Source organism: Limulus polyphemus, unplaced genomic scaffold (assembly GCF_000517525.1).
Source record: "Limulus polyphemus unplaced genomic scaffold, Limulus_polyphemus-2.1.2 Scaffold3521, whole genome shotgun sequence".
In the NCBI taxonomy this organism is placed as follows: domain Eukaryota; kingdom Metazoa; phylum Arthropoda; class Merostomata; order Xiphosura; family Limulidae; genus Limulus; species Limulus polyphemus.
In genome coordinates, this window is record NW_013669131.1 from 52,392 (window position 1) to 58,134 (window position 5,743).

General features: G+C 35.5%; 1 protein-coding gene across 3 annotated transcripts in view; it reads right to left on the bottom strand.

Moving 5' to 3' along the window:
- Positions 1-1,493, bottom strand: part of LOC106469511 (beta-1,3-galactosyltransferase 5-like) — a 13,450-nt gene extending 11,957 nt beyond the window's left edge. For all 3 annotated transcript variants that reach the window (XR_002612862.1, XR_002612863.1, XM_022398050.1), the window contains exon 1: positions 1,412-1,493. The gene's annotated coding sequence lies outside the window, so the exon portion shown is untranslated. The remainder of the gene's footprint in view (positions 1-1,411) is intronic.
- Positions 1,494-5,743: the final 4,250 nt, after the last annotated feature.

A 5,743-nucleotide genomic window follows, 5' to 3' on the forward strand; every position in this document is an offset into this window, starting at 1 on the left:
ATTATCTCAAAATAAACTTTCATTTCGGTGCAATATTGAAATTAGCTTGAATTCTTCATAACCTCTGAATAGTGGTTGACCCAACGGGTCACGGTGGTCTAGTAATTACTAAACAGTTGATCCACTGTATAATATCGAATAATAAAATAAGCACAATGTCTAAATACTATTCATACACCTAAAGTAATTTAGGTTACTGTATAGTGAGGTAAAAAAACTTGAAACCCCCATCAATATTGTACGAGTATCAATACATAAAAATAATATGATTGATCGGAATGATTAAGCTGTCCAATCCGAAACTTCATATCACAAATAAAATTGATATAACATGCTTTGTCAAATAATGTTCAATATGATTAGAACGATTAAACTGACCAATCCGAAACTCTGAATCAAAGGCTTGTGACGTACTCTCGTTGGCAAGTACAACTTTTTTTCTTTCTTACTTTTCAATTAGAGGCGGGCATAAAGGAGTAATGAGAAAAATATTGGACCCTCCTTCGAAGGCAGAGGTTAGTTGAGTTAAAATGTTAGTTGAGTCATAGTTTTGTGTTATCGATAAACTCGTTTAAACAAGAAAAACCTTTACTGAGTTTCAGAGGCAAACTCACGTGTGTGGGCTATATGACTATATATAAGGTCGAATGTTGGTCATATCAAATGTTATTTTCGAATATAAGTTTCACTTTAAAGCTTTCTAAAAAACTCGACGCCCACCCTCACCCCACCCTTTTTGGCCAAATAATACTGTAAAAAATGTAATCAAGATACATTTCCTCTAAAATTTGCATTTACACTCGAGCGCAAACTGACAAGTTTAGGACGTGTTTTCAAAGGCAAGAATTCACAAATCCGGGGTTCGATTCCTCGATAGCCCAGTGTGGCTTTGCTTTAAAAACAAACAAACGTTACTTTTCTAGACTATACCATATCTCCCCATTTCAAAGAAATTAGTATATTAAACATGTAAGTCTTGAATTAAAACTGAAATTTCAATTCTTAATTGTTTCACTCGCTTGTTTTTTAACTTACGTGTTTACATCATCATTTTATTGTAACTGTCACAGTGTAAACAATCACAAACTATGCTCTTAACAACAATATCAACAGACTTTCACGAATGTGGACCCTATGCGTATCACATGTCAACTAACATACTCGGTAACTCCTAGCTAAGCCTAAAATCAATACTTCCGATGTTATGAAAAGCTCAACAAATGCATTAAGCATTTGTTAACTTATAGCCATGTAAGTTTTAGTAACAACGTGTAGGTTGGGGCGCATGCCATTGTTTCCTGGCAATCAGTTCCTTTACTTATTATGTTTTTTAACTCACGTAATGCCTATTAACGTTCAAAGATTAGTTTTTTCGGTTACTAAATGTACAGTTTGATCGTAGGTACAGTACCTTGGAAACAGCGGAATATGAAACGACCTCTAGCGAACTTCCCGTAGCTGGCACTACCCGCAGACACACCGATCTACAGCCGCAAGTGATTTCTTTACCATCGGTGCTACATCAAGTACCACTCATTATATCGACCTAACAAAACCATGCAAGAATCCTTGCGCGTGCGCACTGCAGCGAGTGAATGTTTCTGCCACGAGGTGAATCTTGGTCCGTACTATCGCTTTGGCTAACAGCATGGCAGTGTGAGCGCCAGGAAGTCCATATAGTTAGAACCATCAAACTGATACTTAATATTCATCTGTAACATCAAGTATTTTACAGTACGATTACAACACCAATCCCCAAGCTTTTCAGATGTGAGCAACAAGAAGTCCTTACAGTTAGAAGCATCAAACAATACTGAACTACAAGTGTATTTGAGCTTGTAAAACGTATCGAATACTAAACAAGTAACAACATGAAGAATGTATGTGTCTTCTGTTACAACATATTAAATACATAATTAGGGCGTGTACGTGTCTTCTGTTAGAACATATTAAATACATAGCTAGGGCGTGTATGTGTCTTCTGTTAGAACGCTAACCAATGGAAAGGAAAACAATTAGATACATCCGCCACTTGCACGAATACTCTTAAACGAATAACGGGACTGACTGTCACGGATATAGCTGAATGTGTGAATCGTGTTCAGTGGCATATCGTGGCTCGAAACTTGGACTTTGCAATTGTAACTTGGCATGCTAACTATTGGGCCGCGATCAACTCATTTTCCCGGTCACACTATTACATCCATACCCCGCAAATGTACATGTAAGTTCGAAAAGAATCCATTAATTGAATAACAAGTAGTTAGGGCGTTCGAATCCCATCATCGAACAAATTCGCTTTTCTAGCCGTTAGGCATTATAATTTGACACTCAATCCTACTATTCAATTAGAGAAGCTCAAAAGTTAGCGATGTGTGGTGTTGACTAGTTTCTTGCCTTCTAGTCTATTGGCCTGGCCAGATGGTTAGGGAGCTTGACTCGCAATATGCGGGTTCGAATTCCCCGTTCCAACAGACATGTTCGCCGTGGGGGCGTTATAAGTTACGATAAATCCCACTATTCGTTGGTAAAAGAGTAGCCCAAGAGTTAGCGGTGGGTGATGTTGACTAGCTGCCCTCCCTCTAGTCTATCACTGCTAAATTAGGGATGATTAGCACACATAGCTCTCGAGTAGTTTTGCGCGAAATTAAAAACAAAACAAACGCAACAGAAAAACTAAAATAATTAATCAAGAAAGTGTTTAGAAAATTAACGCGGCCTTAAAATAGTGCAATCAATCAGTTTGAACAAGGACTGTCAAATACTAAGAAATGAATTAAAAGTAATACAAACCATTACATTAAGAAAAGGCTTTTTATCTTGTTACAACGCTGTGATGCATCAAAGTTAATGATAGGTTGTTAGAACCCGTGCTTGAAATGATGATATCATAGCGACAGCTAACACTAACTCATCTTCTGATCCCTAGTGAAGGCTTAGAACGCTAAAAACTGGGTTTCAATACCCGTGGTGGGTACAGCACAAATAGCCCATTGTGTAGCTTTGTGCTAAACAACAAACAAACAAGCTCTAGAATCAGAGGTAGGCAAAGCTGGTGAAAGAAAGTTTACAGACAAGTTTTTCTGAGTAAATCAAACCATATTAAATCAGCATGCAGAATTTATGTATAATAGGAAAACTATTACAGTGCTTTTAATTCTTCTTTTCTTTTCCCTATTTTGACTACAAAACTATGTATTTGTTTGATATAATGTTTATCCTTGAAGAGAAAGGTGGATATTAAATATTCATATTAGCGTGTTTGTGTAACGGAGTAGAGCTATATTGTTTAGTAGTTCTAAAACCGTCGAGAATGTTCTCCAGTGTACACCATCTACCTGTTCGAGGCCTCCTGGTGTTACGTACGAAAATCTTTACCATTAATTACAGCGAAAGTAAACTCAAAGATTGGACGTAGGTGAATAAATACTTTAATATTACATATAAGATGAACATTTATCACTGAAACAGAATCGTTGACAATACCTATAAGAAGAAGAAAATGTTCTTTTATTTAATGGACTCAAAACAGCTTAGCATAACCAATCGAAAAATAATTTGTAAAGAAATGTATGTAACGCTAACAACTTTCTCGAAAAGCCAAAATTTCAGAACCACTTTAATATACAGCCTTCTAACGATAGTTTAGGGACTACAGTTTTTACAACTGTTAACAAAATAATCGTATACTTTCAAGATAACCAATTTTAACTTTCCAGCTGTTTTTACTCATTGGTTTTGATTTTTAGGGAAAGTGGAGTTGCAAACACAACAGGATAATTTCGTGACAGATGTCTCACAAACGGTGGGATATCGATCCACATTTTTAGCAGGTGTCTCACAGTGGGATATCGATCCACATTTTTTTTAGCAGGTGTCTCACAAACGGTGGGATATCGATCCACATTTTTTTAGCAGGTGTCTCACAGTGGGATATCGATCCACAATTTTTAGCAGGTGTCTCACAAACGGTGGGATATCGATCCACATTTTTAGCAGGTGTCTCACAAACGATGGGGTATCGATCCACATATTTTTTTATGCATCAATTTGTTTAAAATTTTGCTTCTACCTCAGAATTTGCATACGATGTTTTTATCTAAAAGATTTCATCAACCTCATTTGGTGCTAGTATTTTACAAATATTTAAAATACGAATTTGGTGTAACAACTGGCCCCCTCCTCTCCTTAGAGTAAAAAAAAAAACAAAGTCGTGAGCTTCATGAAATTCATAAAAGAATAAAATAAACGATATTTTGTGTTTATGGAACACAACTGTTAATCAGTCAAGTTCTTGAGGAACGTCCAATATTTCAGCTGGCTTAATCAAAACGTTAAAGTTTGGTAAAGTCCAAGCTGTCAACAACTGAGTACTTTCTTCGACAACTAACTTCTAATCAACAAAATAAAGCTAATTTAGTCCAAAACTTCTAAACAGAATCCAAAAAGCTAGATAAACCTCTTAATGCTCCCTTAGTTAAATAGAACAAAAGTGTATTATTATGTCTGGTTTAAATGATTATATATCGCGATATTAATAAAAGACGCTACCTTTTATTTGTGATGGTCTCTTACATTATTAGGCCTATTTTTATAATTTTATGAAAGTGAACTGCCTTGTGTGTTTTCACTGTTCTTACTATGGTGAAGTTTTGAAATTGCTTCTTGACTGACAATTTCTGATAAGGGTTCTATAACTGTACAACATGTTCAGACAATCCCTAAACAGGAGATCAAACGAAGGAGGGGGGGGGGGAGCATCAAGAAACTCTCCTGAATCATATTGTTCCTAATGGCTAAAAACACAGATGGAAACAGAGAAATGATAATTTAATATGAAATACTTTAATGATAATTCTGGATTTATATTTCTGAGCAATCACAACTACGTGTTTTTCAACTGTGACTTAGAATTACATGTGAATGTACGTATGCCGTAATAAATACACTAAAACTGTAATGTCGTTTCAATTAGTAATCTCAGAAAATATTCAGTTCCTAAACATTAATTTTACGCCTATGCATGGGAATAATCAAGCTCTCTATTATGCGAAAGCTCTGTTCATCATTGGCCCTATTGCTAAGATCTTAGACCAATTAGAATGAACAATAACGTCACATCATCTTAAGGCATTTTCAAATATACGTGATTTAATATAGAATCTTAGGTTTGCATGTCCATTCACTTACGTTAATAACTTTCTTTTAGGACAATGACAAGTAAATTTATAAATTACAAATGGAGATAGTAAACCAGAAATTCAGTCTTTAAATCTAAAAACATAGGTGACAATTAGGCTTAAACACATCTCGAGTGTATTTGCGAATACACCTTTCAAAATAATATTTATAAATTGATTTTCAATAATTAAAAAATATTTACCCATATATTGTAGTGTAGTACCAGGCTATATGTTTTCTATTCCTTTTAATTTAAAAATATAGTGTTTTTTTTCTGAATTTCCCCGGCTGGAACATATTAGGTCGTCAAGAAATTAATGATATTTCTGTAAGAATTTGCCCTCTTCCCCCAAATTAAATCTCGCACTGCGTTTTTACAAGATACAACGCTGTATTTATACTGTTGCGTCAGCGAGTCACATGACTACAGTGACGCCACGTTTCTAGAACTATCCCGTATCTTGGCGAATGCTCTAGTAATTACTAGATGGAGGGTAGACTGGTATATAAAGGAGGGTGACAACGTGACGGAAGATTGTAAGGCAATGTGTGTATAGACAGT